The 16,431-nt window shown below is 34.5% G+C and overlaps 1 long non-coding RNA gene across 1 annotated transcript; it reads left to right on the plus strand.

Moving 5' to 3' along the window:
* The first annotated feature begins 3,594 nt into the window (after positions 1–3,594).
* On the plus strand, positions 3,595–6,858 carry LOC111529323. The gene is made up of 2 exons (XR_002727392.2): positions 3,595–4,060; positions 6,561–6,858. It is a non-coding gene; the product is annotated as an uncharacterized LOC111529323 (long non-coding RNA).
* Positions 6,859–16,431: the final 9,573 nt, after the last annotated feature.

A 16,431-nucleotide genomic window follows, 5' to 3' on the forward strand; every position in this document is an offset into this window, starting at 1 on the left:
ATATAAGAACTGTTAATTTATACTTTACTCCCTCTACTGAAATGTTTACTTCGTTTGTCTTCTCTAGTTTGGTTTTAAAATTCTAACTCTCTGATTACTCTTTCTCAGCCTCTTAGCCCTTTGTGGCTGATTCTTCTTTGTTATTATAATCCATATTTTTGCCTTTGACTTCTTCCTTCATCCTTCTGGCCGTTTTTCTTAGATGATTTTACTAAGTCCATGGTTTCACCTGCCACTTCTGTGTGTATAGAATTATCACATCTCTAATTATGATCTCTCTCCTGGGTATCTCTAAGCCCTTTTACAATTACTTCTCAAATAAGACATGAAATTCAACAAGAAATATATGCCTTGTCACCTTTCCCCCATTAAAAAATATTCTCCCAATTTTCAAAAAATAGACAAAATAGGAACCATAGTCATCCAGGAATTTTCCAGTTCCTTACCTACTATCATCCAAACATACCAAGAGGAAACACACTCCTGACAACTTGGTTTTCTTCTCTGTTGTTATCTTGTTCCTATCAGTTCAGAATCCAATATTATTCTATAGAGCATGACAGTAGCTTACTACAGACTCAAAAAAAAAAAAAAATAGAAATCTGTGATCAGGTAGAGGTACATTTCAATATGAAATTAATATTTTAGATCTATTCCTAGCTATTGTGATACATTAATTGTTGACTTATAAGTAGAAAGGCTTTCTGCTGTAGTACATTGTTTTGCCACAATATTTTACTAATTATTTCTCTGAAGAAATACAGTAGTAGCAGATACTGGAATAATATCAAGATTGCAGAGCTCTAAATCTCTTTAAAAAAATGCTTTGTTACAAAAAAAAATACAACATTGTAATTATAATGTATTCTTGTAATAAAAGGCTATTGTATGTAATTGTCCAAGTGTCATAGTCTTATAGATTCCACAAGAAAAAAGTATTTCTTTTTTGAGGTGACTAAATGATATTGTAACCTGTGGAATAACACAGTGAGAAGCAAATTAAGCTTTCTAAAGTCACAACTAAATTTGTCATAATATCGAATTAATAAATGCTTTTGTTACCTTATTTTTGCATTGCTTCAATTCTGTTGTTGCTTATTCAGTAAACTTTAAAGCATATGTAACATATATCTTCATATTTAGTTATAAAAACATCAAAATATCTTAAATTAAAAATTTATCAGAATGGTAATTCAATAAGAGATTAAAGGTAATATGTCATTACGTATTTCAACATTTTGCTGATAGTGTAATAATTGTCGAAATGAGCTAAAATTTAATCCAAATCAAAAGACAGACACCAATACCTAAGCACAAAACACAAGACCTTCAGTGTCTTGATTTCTTTACTTCACTGCTGCATCTACTATTTCTAGCAGGTCCATAGAAGTTTGTAAACCCACATATACCTAAAATTTCTTTGGCAATAAAATGTTTTTCTTTCCAGAAAGCACCCTTTGAAATGATTTTAACACACCAGAGAGCACTTCTATCCATTCCCAGAAGAAATTCAACATCTTCTTCAAGACTTTATGATCCTCATATTATTTGCTATTGAGCAGACAATAATAAGAAGCTATTCTGAAATCTAATGCGTGCTTTAGGTTTTCTTTTGTTTGTTTGCTTTTCCTCACTAGGCTAAAGCTATAAACAGAAAGCTCAAAATTGTACATTTATATCTTGTTCAGAGCAGATGTACATTTTAATGTAGACAACCTGAAATTCATCTGCTATTTATTTGAGACCCTATACAAAGAGTTCTTTAATGTTTAGAGTTACTAAAATATGAAGCTTGCTCAGCAGACTGAGGAAATAGAGTTTTTATCATCTCAGATTATGGTTAAAACATCCAAAATACTTTGTCCTTTTTTTGGCTAGCAGCCTTGTAAGGTAACAGATGTAGTATGATATTTAAAAATCTGAAGAGAATGAGCAATTAAAATGATTATTTTAAAAACAGCACTGTCAGTGCTGTTTGTTGTTAATATGTCTATGTGTTTGTGTAAATACATATATAAAATGATATATGTGTAATACATATCATAAAATACATGCATATGCAATTTATAATTTGTGTGTATCTATTTGTACACAAATATATATTTACTGAGAACATGCTCAATAGCTGCTCTCACTTATGGATGTGTATTAGAAAAGGGTGAAACTGTTTCTCAAGAAGCCATGTGTTTATTGGATTTTAACTCAATACATATTTGGAATAAATGATTCTAAAATAAAATCATAAGCTTAGAATTTGAAACAAGAAATGGAGGCCATAAAATGACATCAGATGTTTTCTAAATGAATATTAATGATAAAAAGATGGTTTGCAATGCTGGCTCTGCAGTCAGTTTATCTGGATTTAAATCTCAGTTCCACCATTTACCAGCTGTTGGGTTTTGGATGAGCTACTTAAACTTTCTTCTAAAATTATTCTAAGTGTTCAGATCTAATTCGGTATTTCTTTGTGGGTGTAAGAGAGGTCTACATGCTTTAATCTCTTAGAGACAGTAGGAATGGGAGGGATGTGATTAGTTCTGGCCAGTAAGCTGTGAGTGGAAGCAATGTGTGCCCAGTTTGGGTAAGCCATTTCATAGCTGCTATGAGCTCTCCATGTTTACTCCTTCCTTCCACAGTGACACTGAAAGCTAAGAATTGGATAAGAGGAGTCACAAACAATGGCCTTTCTTAATTTATGAAGAAAAGGGGTGTATATGGCTTATTGTTCTGCAAGCTGTATAAAAAGCATGACACCAGCATCCAATTCGTGAGGGTTTCAGGTTACTTCCACTCCCGGTGGAAGGTGAAGGGGTGCCAGAACATGCAGAGATTACGTGGTGAAAGAGATCAGCCTGATCCTTGAGTGAAAATATATGGAGAATAACAACAAACATCTAATATGAATAAGAAATAAATCTTGATTGTGTTAAACTGCTGAGAGTTTGGAATTAATTTATAACTTTGCCTAATGTACTCACTGTGTACTATAGTTTGGGTGTTGGTAGCCCAAATTGCCTGTTGAAATTTGATCCCCATGTTGGAGGTGGAGCCTAAGGGGAGATTTCTAGGTCCTAAGGGAAGATTCTTCATGAATGACTTCTCAGGGTAATGAGTTAGTTATTGCTCTTGCTCACAAGAGTTAATTGTCAAAAAGAGGTTGGAACCTCTTCCTTTCTCTTGCTTCTTCTCTTGCCATGTGATCGCTGCACACACTGGCTCCCCTTCACCTTCCACCATAGATGGAAGCAGCCTGAAGCCTTCACTAGAAGCTGAGGCTGGTGCCACGCTTCTTGTACAACCTGCAGAAACATGGGCCAAATATACCTCTTTTCTTTATAAGTTACCCAGTCTCGGATATTCCTTTAAGATAATAAAAATAATATAAGATCTGTGCCTTGATTTTCCCATCTATAACTGGGATAATAACAGTACCTAGTTAGTTGGATGGTTGTCAGCAAAATTTTATTGAACTAAGGGATTAACATAGCTTTGTAATTCCTATTAATAAAAGTAGTTTATATGTCTTTTACTTAATTGATTTTAAATTCTAAAACATTTCATGTGTCATAAAGTCCAACAATATACACTGAGTTCACACTTTCTGCAATGCTTACCATCTCAAGTTAAAAAAAAAAAAAAGTCTCAAATATTGCTTTAATATAAAATGGCTCGAATAAGACATATAATATTTTTGTCATATCAAATATTGTATATTGACAGCAATATCCCAGTGGCTGATTTATTGATAGTATCTTTGACCTTTAGAATCTTTTATTTTTTTCTATTATATATAAGGAAATACAAACTAGGTAACAGGAAGAAATGAGAAAAGGTAGAGAGAGACAATAGTGCAGACTGGTCGACATTGGAGTACAAAAGATTACTGCAGGATTCTTCTATGAGGCCGATTACAGCAGCTTTAGCTTATCAAGCTTTGGCATTGAAGACCATGTGAATTCATCTACAACCCTGGTAGTGAAATAAGAACTTTTCTTGTTTCTGAAATTTTAAGCTCTTTATGGACACACTTTTTACTTAATCTGCATGACATCAGAGAAAGGTATTATTTTCTATACCTTACAGATAATGAAAATATACCACAAACCACAGGAAGAATAGAGAGTCACTGTTTACCCAAAGGCATTGACTCCATGGGGAAAACAACTCTGAGGTCTTCGTTTCCATTCAGTTGTTCATTTATTGCTAACTCTCACATTGTAAGCAAGAGACAAATATGAAAAGAACAGTTTTTCAAGTCAGACAAAAGAAAACATTTTCTCTGGAGGAGCAAAGAATTTTTACATTATTTTCATTTTGCTAAACTTTAGGAAACAATTTGACCAAAGAAAGAAGAAAAAGTGGATTAGCAGATCTCATGGACCGACAGTCTCTGGATGGTAGGAGATCCATTCAGCAGAAATAAACATGAGAATACAATGTTTCTGATGTATTTAATTTGGAGAAAAACATTTTTCATGTTCTTTCAATAAACAAAGTTAATCACATTACATTTTACCTCTGGTAAAAGAATATTAATTAAATTGATTATGCTCACATTAGAGAACAATATAACATATCATAGTCAAATAACATTTATGTTTATATTCATTATTACAAGCATTAAAAGGAAACAAATAGTGTTGTGGCAAATACTACTAAAACAGGCAGAGTCTCCTATATCTGGAAATTTATCATCTATACTGCTAGAGAGAGTTAAGGATATTTTAATAGTATTTAATTAACTAAAATTTAAGAGATTATTGCTTTCAGCCATTTAAAAATTATTAATTGAACATTGACTACATGCTTGGTCTGTGTTTACCATTATCCATTAAGAGCTTGTTATTTAATTGGGGAAATCCAAGTCAAGATACAGTGAATATCCAAGGAACTTATCAAACATTTGAATAAAAATAACGGCACCCATATTTTATGGTGTATTTATAGTATTATTCATAAAACAATAAGAAAAACTATTAATATCCACCTCCAAAAACATGGAAGAAATTTCCCATTTTCAAAATTATTAATATTCCCGTCAAATAAATGCTATTTGGAACTATCTTATTGGAAATAAATAAAATACTCTTTATCCAATAATGATATCAGTGAAGAAATGAGTATCCTCATATACTTACAGTGCTATTATAAATAACTAGAATTTCTGGAGGTATTGTTTTACATATACTAGAAAGTCTTAAAATTTTACATTCCAGTTAAAACATATATTTAATATTTAGTAATTCATGCTAAATTATCATAAATATTTCCAAAGATGTGGATAAAATAAGCCTCACTGAAAATATATTTATATAAAATATTGAAACAAGTAAAATGTTCATATCCACATTACAAACTGATACGAGGAAATTCTGTTCTGTCTAAAAATGATACAGAACAATATGTAAAGACATGCAAAATGATTATAACTTAAAACATAAATGAGACGATTTTTAAAATCTCTAAATTCAGTAAAAACCCAGAGAAATCAAACTCAGTGTGGATAAAGGCACCAAAAAAATGGAATGAATAAAGTCACATACACTAGACTATGAAGAAAAATCATGTTTTGGAAAAGCTACCCACACAATACAAGAATTTTTAATTGAAGAAAAATTCACTGGAAAAGGTACAGAAATAGCAACAATTATATAGTGTACATGAAATAAAAAGAGCCATGGTTTACTTTGAATGAAAATGAATGATTGGCAGGAGAAGAAAAGGAAAGAATATAATTAAGATTATTACAGCTAGCATTTATTGAACCTTACTCTGCAGCAAGAATTGTGGTAAACACTTTAAATATACTTACTTATTTAAATACCTACCACTATTCACTGAGGTAGGTAAGTACTTCTAATCCTGTTTAACAGGACAAAGTGCAGGGAAATGGTTGACTGAGAGTTCTGGAGGCAACTTGCCTTCTTTCCCATCTCAGCTCCTCTACTATTGGCTGTGAAAGCTTATCAAGTTACATAGCTGCTGTATGACTCATATTAAAATAATGACAATAACAGTACCTAGCTCAACAACTGCTATAAAAATTAAATAACACATATAATGTTATGATATTCTCTAGCAAATGGTAAATGCTATAAAATTTTAATTTAAAAAAAAATTTTTTATATAATTTTTACAGGTACATAATAGTTGTATATATTTACGCAGTATATGTGATGTTTTTATACAGGCATGTAATGTGTAACAATCAAAACAAGGTAATTGGGATATAAATTGATTCTTAAAAATTCTAAGTAATGCTCAAGGTAACACTACTAGTAAATAAATGCAGAATGGGGACTTGAAGCCAGATCTGTGTGATCACAAAGCCTGGGCTCATAAGTAACATGCTGTCTCCTTGGTTCATACCCACAGGCTACAGTGAAATGCCTTCTCATACCTTGGAAATAAGGGAAAATGTCTTTTCCTCTGATTTGATACACAATCAGAACAGAAGCAGGAAAGAGCTCTTTGAAAAAGAGAATGGTTTTGAGATCTCAGGCTTCCCATACCCTGAGAAAGGTTCTGTGTTTGTGAAGAAATCATGTGTTAATCAGCAGAGACTTACCAGCTTTTGAAACCAAAAGAAGAGCATCCCAGAGAAAGTATGCATGGAAGCACCGAGAAGCACAGAGGGAATCAAAGCCAAATGGCTGTATGTATCCTATCTCCATTGGCTGAATCCTTCGAGGCTTCAGCCTGCTGTGAAGAAACATTTCATTCATTCTACAGTTTGATTCACCTGGTTCTTCTTTGGCTTCTCACTACGACCTATCTTCAGAAAAAAGTGCAGTGACCATGCCACATGAATATGGAAGTCTTTGGAACACATTTTCATTATATTTTCATGCTCATTGATTTTCTGAACCAATCTTAGTAATATGAATAATTTAAGTTGACTGCATATTTTATTGTTTAAACCACAGTACTTTAAGAGTAAAAAAGAGCCCAATCAATGCCATGAGAAAACAGGCTGAAAATAAACTCTCATGGGAAATTTGGGGCTTATTGTCAGGCTAGGTCCGTATGATTTAATGCCTGAGATTTTAAAATATTCTCTCTATCCTCACTCCTTTCCCAAATTCAATTTTTCAACATATAGACTCTATAGCCTAATACATTCAGGGTAATTGTTCTTGAATTAAGGTAATGCTTGATATGATTTAAATGATGGCTGTGTGATCCTGGATAAGGTACATAATGCTAATGCTTGAAGCTATAATTTCCCCAGTTTTCTTTTTTTTTTTTTTTCTTTTTCTTTCTTTCTTTCTTTTTTTTTTTTTTTTTTTTTTTTTTTGAGATGGAGTCTGGCTCTATCGCCCAGGCTGGAGTGCAGTGGCCGGATCTCAGCTCACTGCAAGCTCCGCCTCCCGGGTTTATGCCATTCTCCTGCCTCAGCCTCCGGAGTAGCTGGGATTACAGGCGCCCGCCACCTCGCCCGGCTAGTTTTTTGTATTTTGCAAATAATGATACCTATCTGTAAGAATTTATATACAACACACACACATATTTACATACGTATGCATACACATACGCATAGATATGTTAGTCCAGTGAATACTTAAAAACTGGTAGCTGTTATTATATCTCATGACTTTAATGCAACTCTCTGAGGCCACTTGTGATTCAGGCAGTTGGCTTTTCTCAGGCAACAGTGCACCGTTCCACTGTGTGCTTTTTGCAAACTTCTACATCTGCTATGTTCCAAGAACAGCCAGTACTCTATGTATTAATATGGTGAGAACAAAGCCATGTACCTCAGTTCTGCCTTCCACCAACAGTTGGCAATAGTAGTTGGTTTCATAATAATTTGGATGTATAACTAAATATACTTGTGCAGTACCTTTAAGTAGATAAGAAGTTTGTAAGTACGGATGTTTCTGTTTTACGCTAGAAGCATTGTCATATGTAGATTGTCTGACTGGGAACAGGCTGTTTGTGGAAGAGGGAATAAAAATCCTTAAGGATGAGATTTCACCTAGGGAAAAATAACTTTTCAACTGTAGATGATGTTTCCTAATTACAGGAAATTTTGAGGATGCATAAAATTTGAAGGCATTGGGAGTGCAATTGGAAGGCCTAAATACAGAAGTGGATGACTCGAATTCCAATAAAAGGACTCCCCAGTGAGTGATTATAGAAAAATCCAGAAATGACCTTTGGAGAAACCTATAGTTAAAAAGTGATAAAAGGAGCAAGAAAACCTGGCAAAGACAAAAATAGGACAGAGATGTAAGGTACAAAACACTGTTAAGTGTAGTGTCACTGAAGTCAGGGAAAGTGGACCATGAATGTGCAAAGGACTTGTAAGAAAAGCAATAACAAGAAGAGCGTGGCACCTTCTCTGTTGTTACGACCCTTTTTTAGTGTCTGGTAACTTCTGAGAAATGTGGCATTCATTTGCCAAAATCTATTGGAGGGAAAATATAACATTGAGTCAAGATTTCTACTATTTTGTGATATATGGTTTTAAGTGATAAGTGAAAACTTGTCTTTTTTTTTCTGAAAAGCTCACTGATACTTTGATTATGATATTAAGGAGGTTTATTGTGGACTGTGTGTAATACCTCAGAGAGCCTGTGGCAGTGATGCAGATTTGAAGGATCCATGGCTAGCCTAACTGAGGTTTTCTTAAATATTATATGGCTGTGTGGAGATGGCATCTTGAATCAACCAGGATCCAGAAATCCAACAGAAATGCTTAAATAGTCACACTTACAGCTAGTAAGGATACTTGAGGTCTCTCAGCTTTAGGACTGGTGTATATTATATGCAAAATGCCTTTTATAATCATTGCTGAATACTTTAACAAGCTCTGGCAGGACTCTAATAATTGTGGATTTTTTTGGAGAGGTATTGAAATACAAAGTGGCAGTAATTGTGCTTTATTTTTTTTAAAAAAAGCACACCATGTATATCCATATTTAGAATAAGAATAGTTACTCCTATATAGAATATATGCCATGTTGGCCAGGAGTATATGCCATGCTTATGGCATATTTTTAAAAGTTTTAATTCTTTTTATTGAAAGAAAAATACCATAAAAGATATTGTTTTCCATGGAAATCTGCCAATTTATTTTTCCCTTCTAGCTTTTTTTGTCCTTTGCCTACGTGACTGTTAAATTGCACAAAATCTAAATTCTTATCTACATTTGTTTGACATTTTGAATTCTAAAAGAACATATGAATATTTAAAACAGGTTTTAATAAAATTTTATCATTAGAAACCAATTATTATTCATATTTCATTTAAATCTAGTTAATGCAGAATGTACTCATAAAGAGAAGCAATCCACAAAAAAACTGCTATTACTGTATTCTAAATAAACTTGATATCAACTGGACCAAATTTTAATATTATCTACAATCAAGAAATGGTGGGCCTTTAGGATATTTACAGTTTCATTATCAAGTGGCGCATTGTTTTCTCCAAGTAAAAGTTTTATTGCCATATAATTCTAAATTGCTTATACAAATTCTGTTACAAAACCCACATTCTTTTCTTGATAATTCAAATAATTTGGAAAAAACAGAGTACTCACTGTTTCAGAAATATAGCTTATGTACATTTTTATTGAAGTTTATAATTGTTTAATTTTTCCAGATGTTTGGTAGTTTTGAAATAGTTCTGTTACTATCAGATTATATGCATTATTTATAATGTGTACATATTCATTATTCAACATATGTTCTTGCTTCAGTTAATGTTAGAATATCCCCTATATTTGTTTTTAAAAGGCTCACCAACATTATAATAAACTAACTCAGATTTTCCTTGTTCCTCCTAACTTAGCCACTTCCAAAGCTGTGTGACCACAAGCAACCTACTTAACCTCTAAAAGCCTTCTATTCCTCATCTGTAAAATGCAGTCATCATTAACTTGCAGAGACTTTGTGAATGTCCAGTGTAATGTCCACCACGCACTTGGTGAAAGTTAGGTGCTGAATATTGCTGGCTGTTAGCAGTAAATGAAATTGAGGTCAGCAAACTCTGTTCTCCTTCTAAAAAGATATCAAGAAAGAAGTAGCTAATAATCGTAGCTTTTCCTGTTTTCACCATGAAAATATTGACTACGTTCATCATTGACAAAGTCTTTTACTGACCCTATGATACTCACTCAATGCTTTGATATATGCCACACATGCTGAGATCAGAACATTCATGCAGTTTTCTAACAATCGCACTTTAGACTCACAGAGTCAGATAAAAAGAGATTTTATCAAGCCAGTCAAAAGATCTGCTGATCTGTATAAAAACATTACTTGAGCATAAATTTTCACTAAACTTTCCCATATGTAACACTTAAATTTGTGAGAATGAAAAATAGCTATCTGAAGAAATAGATGATCGGTCTCCTAAAACAAAATTTAAAATTCTTTCTCTCCTTCAATAGATTTGTTTTGGCGCTGACCTAATTTCTATGCTAATTCATAGGGTTTACGACTGCTTTATTCTTTGCACAGCCTGTATTTTTTCCTTCTTTCAAATCTCCCAGGGACTGACTCCCGGAAGTAAGGCATATGCATCATCAATAAACCGCATTTAGTTAACTGTTCTTTATTCGGCAACTCCTGATCCACTTTGTGGATTTTCTTTGCCCTTCATTTCTTTCCCTCGTCAATCCCACCACCTTTCTTTTGATGATTTCACTGCTCATTATCACCTCTACCAGAAGTGAGAAGAAAGAATGTGAAATTAAAATGAGTTGAAAATGACTTTTAAAATTCATTTTCAGGATAAGGAGGAAAAGTTGAAAATGTTAGCTAAAATTAGGCCTGGGGTTTTCTAATGACTTCACACAGTTATTTTTATCCCTGTTAAAGTGATGCTGATTGAGTTCTGAAATGAAAGGACCCTTCTACCCTATCTTATTCTTCCCTATTGGAATATATAGGAAAAGAGGAGAAATGTAAAATCTATTTACACTAAGTTTTCTAAAGCATAAAGTAGTCACTAGGACAGAATAATGCTTACAAAGGTCCCATTTATGAGTTACACAGTACAGCAGTAAATGTTTTAGAATACAAGTTTTATAGTGAATTAGCTCATTTGCACCCTCTTCATACAAGTGTGTAAATATGTGTTTATTTACTAACTGTCCAGCTTTTTTAGCAAGAGGCCTCACTATTAATTTCTGAATAGTGTAGGGAAATGAAGTAGGAGTTTTTAATTTTGTGTGATATACTTAAAAAGTAATTAGTACTTCAGTAGTTACTTAAAAATATTTGTAAATATTTGCAAATTTGAACAAAGGAATAAAATAAAAGTTTAAAGTAACTCTTAAGATCAAGGCTTTTGATCTTAAACATAGATGGTTTTAAAAATATACTGGTTTTATAAGTTATCCTCTAATATCAGAGTAATTGTGAGGTTAAAATCTAGTACTATTATAAGAAATGGGAGTATTTTCATAATTTGAGTCAGCTATAAGTCATCTTTCTTACTGTCAAGTAACATGTAAAATGAGGGTTAACTAAGTGATCCCTAAAATTACCCAAGGCTTTTCAGTACCTTCAAGTATACACACAGCTATGCACACATTATATATTTTACATGTATATATTGGGAGAAGATTTAAGTTAGCCACACAGCTTAGACAAGTTGTGTCCACATGTATGTATCTATTTAGGAAGTAGTAATGGACTAAAGAATCCTTTCCTTCAAAAAGGCATCATATAACACATCTATGCCTCCTTTAAATGAGTGGTAAATGTTTGCTGAATAGAAATACATTTAAATGTGTGTGGGCCCTTTATTGTCTCATTCAGATGAGAAAGGCATACCAGAGGAGAAAGATCACATATTTTGAAGGTCACAGATCAGGCTCTGGACAAGAATGTTATGTATGGCTATAAAGCTGGTATAATAATAACCATATTATAAAACTGCTATGAGGATTAACTGAATTACATATGTCAAGCACTTAGTAGCATGTTTGAAACATAATTGACACTAGATAACCAATCTATCATTTCTCATTGTATTGATTTTTCAGATGTAATCAACAACCTCTTAAACTTGATGATTGAATCACAACAGAATAGAGATATAATATTTCATTGTGTATATATATATATTATATGTTACATTTAGATGTGGTATATTTTACACTTTTACATAGGTACCTATATATTAATAATATATTTTGTGTACACACATACATATATTTTAATTCATCAAAAGGGACTTCTAATTTTAAATATTCTATTAACAAGACAAAAAAAAAAAAAAAAGAAACGGCCTCAAAATAAAGTAATATTCCAAACTTATATTTATTTGCAATTATGAATTAACCAGAACATGTACATGGTTATAGTTTAAATATCTGTGTATATAATGATTACATGAAACTTTGTGTATACCACAATACTGTTAAACTAATCTAAATAGTGGAAGCAGAATTAATTGAGAAATACAAATAAAATTACCTGTAAAGCATAGTGCTTCAAAAAAATTTTGGGAGAAAATTTTTGCAATCTACTCATCTGACAAAGGGCTAATATCCAGAATCTACAAAGAACTCAAACAAATTGACAAGAAAAAAAAAAAAACAACCCCATCAAAAAGTGGGCAAAGGATATGAACAGACATTTCTCAAAAGAAGACATTCATACAGACAACAGACACATGAAAAAATGCTCATCATCACTCGCCATCAGAGAAATGCAAATCAATACCACAATGAGATACCATCTCACACCAGTTAGAATGGCAATCATAAAAAAGTCAGGAAACAACAGGTGCTGGAGAGGATGTGGAGAAATAGGAACACTTTTACACTGTTGGTGGGATTGTAAACTAGTTCAACCATTATGGAAAACAGTATGGCAATTCCTCAAGGATCTAGAACTAGATGTACCATATGACCCAGCCATCCCACTACTGGGTATATACCCAAAGGATTATATATCATGCTGCTATAAAGACACATGCACACGTATGTTTATTGCGGCACTATTCACAATAGCAAAGACTTGGAATCAACCCAAATGTCCATCTGTGACAGACTGGATTAAGAAAATGTGGGACATATACACCATGGAATACTATGCAGCCATAAAAAAGGATGAGTTTGCGTCCTTTGTAGGGACATGGATGCAGCTGGAAACCATCATTCTTAGCAAACTATCACAAGAGCAGAAAACCAAACACTGCATTTTCTCACTCACAGGTGGGAGCTGAACAATGAGATCACTTGGACTCGGGAAGGGGAACATCACACACTGGGGCCTATCATGGGGAGGGGGGAGGGGGGAGGGATTGCACTGGAAGTTATACCTGATATAAATGATGAATTGATGGGTGCTGACAAGTTGATGGGTGCAGCACACCAACATGGCACAAGTATACATATGTAACAAACCTGCACGTTATGCACATGTACCCTAGAACTTAAAGTATAATAAAAAAAATTTAAAAAAAAGAAAAAAAAAGAAAAATAAATAGAATAAAAAGATTTAAAACTTAAAAAGTTTAATGATGGTATCTTTTTTTCTTATCTTATTTATTTATTTTGAGTCAGAGGTTTGCTCTGTAGTCCAGGCTGGAGTGCAGTGGCGATCTCGGCTCACTGCAAGCTCCACCTCCCGGGTTCACGCCGTTCTCCTGCCTCAGCTTCCGAAGTAGCTGGGACTATAGGCTTCCACCACCACGCCTGGCTAATTTTTTATTTTTATTTTTTTTACCAGAGACGGGGTTTTACCATCTTGCCCAGGCTGGTCTCGAACTCCTGAGCTTAGACGATCTGCCTGCCTCAGCCTCCCAAAGTGCTAGGATTACAGGTGTGAGCCACCATGCCCAGCCAAAGATGGTATCTTGATATATACTTATAATCATGCTCACATCTTTATAGTGGAGATAATAAAATTACAAACAGAAGGCTTTCAGTAAATGAAAAAATAGTATATTTTAGTGATAGAATGCAATAAGTAATAATCAAGATAACCTGTGTATCAGCATGTAGTGTCTGTTGATGCCAGATATGAGATAAGGCATTTCATGCATATACGTGCATGAAGTGTGTCGGGGTCTTTTTTTGTGAAATTGAAACAGAGAAGTTTGATGACTTGTCTAAAGTCACACAGAACTTAGCAACAACCCAGAGAATGTCACCCACTCCTCTGGCTCAGTTCAGTACACCATCTATTGTCTCCTGTTGTTTTCCTTTCTATAGGAAAAATAGGCTTGGGAGGCATATAATCTAACTGTTCTTCTAGATCGATTTTTACAAAATACCTAGGAAGCAGGCCCAGAGCAATTGAGATGTCTAAGAAGTTCCTAAGTGTTATTTTCAAGGGACTAATAGCATAGAAGCTTTCTGAGTCATCGTTAGTAATATGTGACACCAGAAGGTAGGTCACAGGTTGGCATCATAAGGAATAACAGTTTGGGAATGCTTTCACAGTGCCCAGAGAAAGGATACATGGGAAGAACGAAATCTATTTAGTCCTTTTTATTTTATTTAAGCCCAATTCGAGTGTAAACATGTGTAAAATATTGTTTGGATTTTCAGAGAGGAAAGATAATAACAAGTAGGTCAGTGAATGGTCTGAAATGTAGCATGTAAGGTATTGTTCAATATTATGCCATGATCCCCCAGTCTTGAGGACAAACTTCCACGCAGGGACTTTGCAATCACCATAGTCACTTAAAGCAAATGTGGTTGTTACTGTCATTCCAAACATTATTTTCAAGATGTGTTCAATTCTTGTGTTTCAACTTACATGAAGAACTTTTGCTATAACTCATGTTTATGCTTTTTAGAAATGCTCTAGAGAATAATTATGGCCAAATGGGTATATTTAATTTCTTTTCAACTTAATAAAGGGAGGTATGGTAATAACCTTTTCCGTAGAGACCAACTCGGTGATAGAGTCAGAAGACGAAGATTCTGCTGGTGTGGGCTGGGGGAACACTTTAAAAGGAAGTGCATCTGTACTACAAGCATCCACTGCAAAGCAGGGAAAGGGAGAGTTAGGGGCCAGGGAAAATTAAAGACTTGAGATATAATTACAAAGAGAAAATGTCACTTCTCTTGGACTATCACCATAAACAATGGCTCCTGTGCAATGTCCTTATAACAAAGGAAAAATAAAGAAAATGGCTCCCTATGTTTCTACCAAAAAGGTGGATGATCTTAACTTGTTGGAGAGGGCATGACCTGTGAGCGGATAAACAGCCCACTCCGCTGCTCTGTCTAGATGGAGAATTGTTTCAGATTGCAGGTCCTCTGACTGCTGACAGATTGCCTAACTCTGGCCATGGGCCTCCAGCTTCGGGAAGCTGTGGGTATTGTGTAAAGATGTAAGTTAAACACATTTCAGAAGCAGCTTGGTACTGATTTGGGGAGTCAAGTATGTTTCAACTACAGACCTCAAAGTAAATATTTATCAATTATGGCAAAAGTTCAGCTGTAGGGCAGAACCCTGCAGCTAAAAAGCACAAGGAGGGGGATCATGCTTCCCTGACTGCAGTTTGTTTACCAACCTTCAACTTAGATATGCATGTTCCTCTGAGAGTGTGTGTGTGTGTGGTGGGGGTGGGGGTGGTGGTGGCAGTGGTTGGGGGCTGAGGTTTACCACTTCAACCACTTCATCAGTGATCCATTTTCACTGTAAAGAGTTTGAAGGAACTGATTTTACCAGCCAGTGAACCCGACCAATATAATTTGAACAATTATATGCCAAATTTGTATATAGAGAGGCTTGTGAACTCCGTGTACAGCCCCATTTGCACAATAACAAGCTGTTACCCACCAGGTGTTTTGATGTAGTGTGTTGTCCATATTTAGGACTCTATCTTTAAGATTAGTAGAAATGAGGAGAAAATAAGAAGGATCAGAAGCAAAACAGTTAGCTCAGCCAAGTAATTTAGATTCTAGTTAGCATTTGGTGGAAGAGGAAAATTGAAGTAGTTCCTACAGAAAGCATATGGAAATCAGGTATCAAAGATCTTTTTCCATTCTAGGCTCAGTCACTCGTCATCAGTATGTGAGGTTTTATGTTTAGGACCGCGCAGAGGATATCTGGAAGCCTAGCGATGAAGAGAAATGTCTTCTCAAGGAAAGGCTGAATCATGGGCTTTTCCATTACTTATATGGCAACCTGCAGATCAAAAAGTGTTTCAGAGGCTTAATGTACTGGAGTAACCCACTAGCCTTGATTTTATAAATGAGGAAACAGAAGCCCAGGAGTTACGTGATTCCATGTTACATAGCTATTCAGTGTCAAAGCCATAGGGGATATGCAAGCATTTGGCAACACACTGTTCCACAATTCCTTTATGAAGGACCAGTTTTCCAGTAGGCAATCCAGGAGAAAGAAAGAGAGAAAGGGAGAGGCAGGGAGGGATGGAGGGAGGGAGGGAGGGAGGGAGGGAGGAAGGAAGGAAGGAAGGAAGGAAGGAAGGAAGGAAGGAAGGAAGGAAGGA

The sequence above is a fragment of the Piliocolobus tephrosceles genome, chromosome X (assembly GCF_002776525.5).
Source record: "Piliocolobus tephrosceles isolate RC106 chromosome X, ASM277652v3, whole genome shotgun sequence".
Lineage (NCBI taxonomy): Eukaryota > Metazoa > Chordata > Mammalia > Primates > Cercopithecidae > Piliocolobus > Piliocolobus tephrosceles.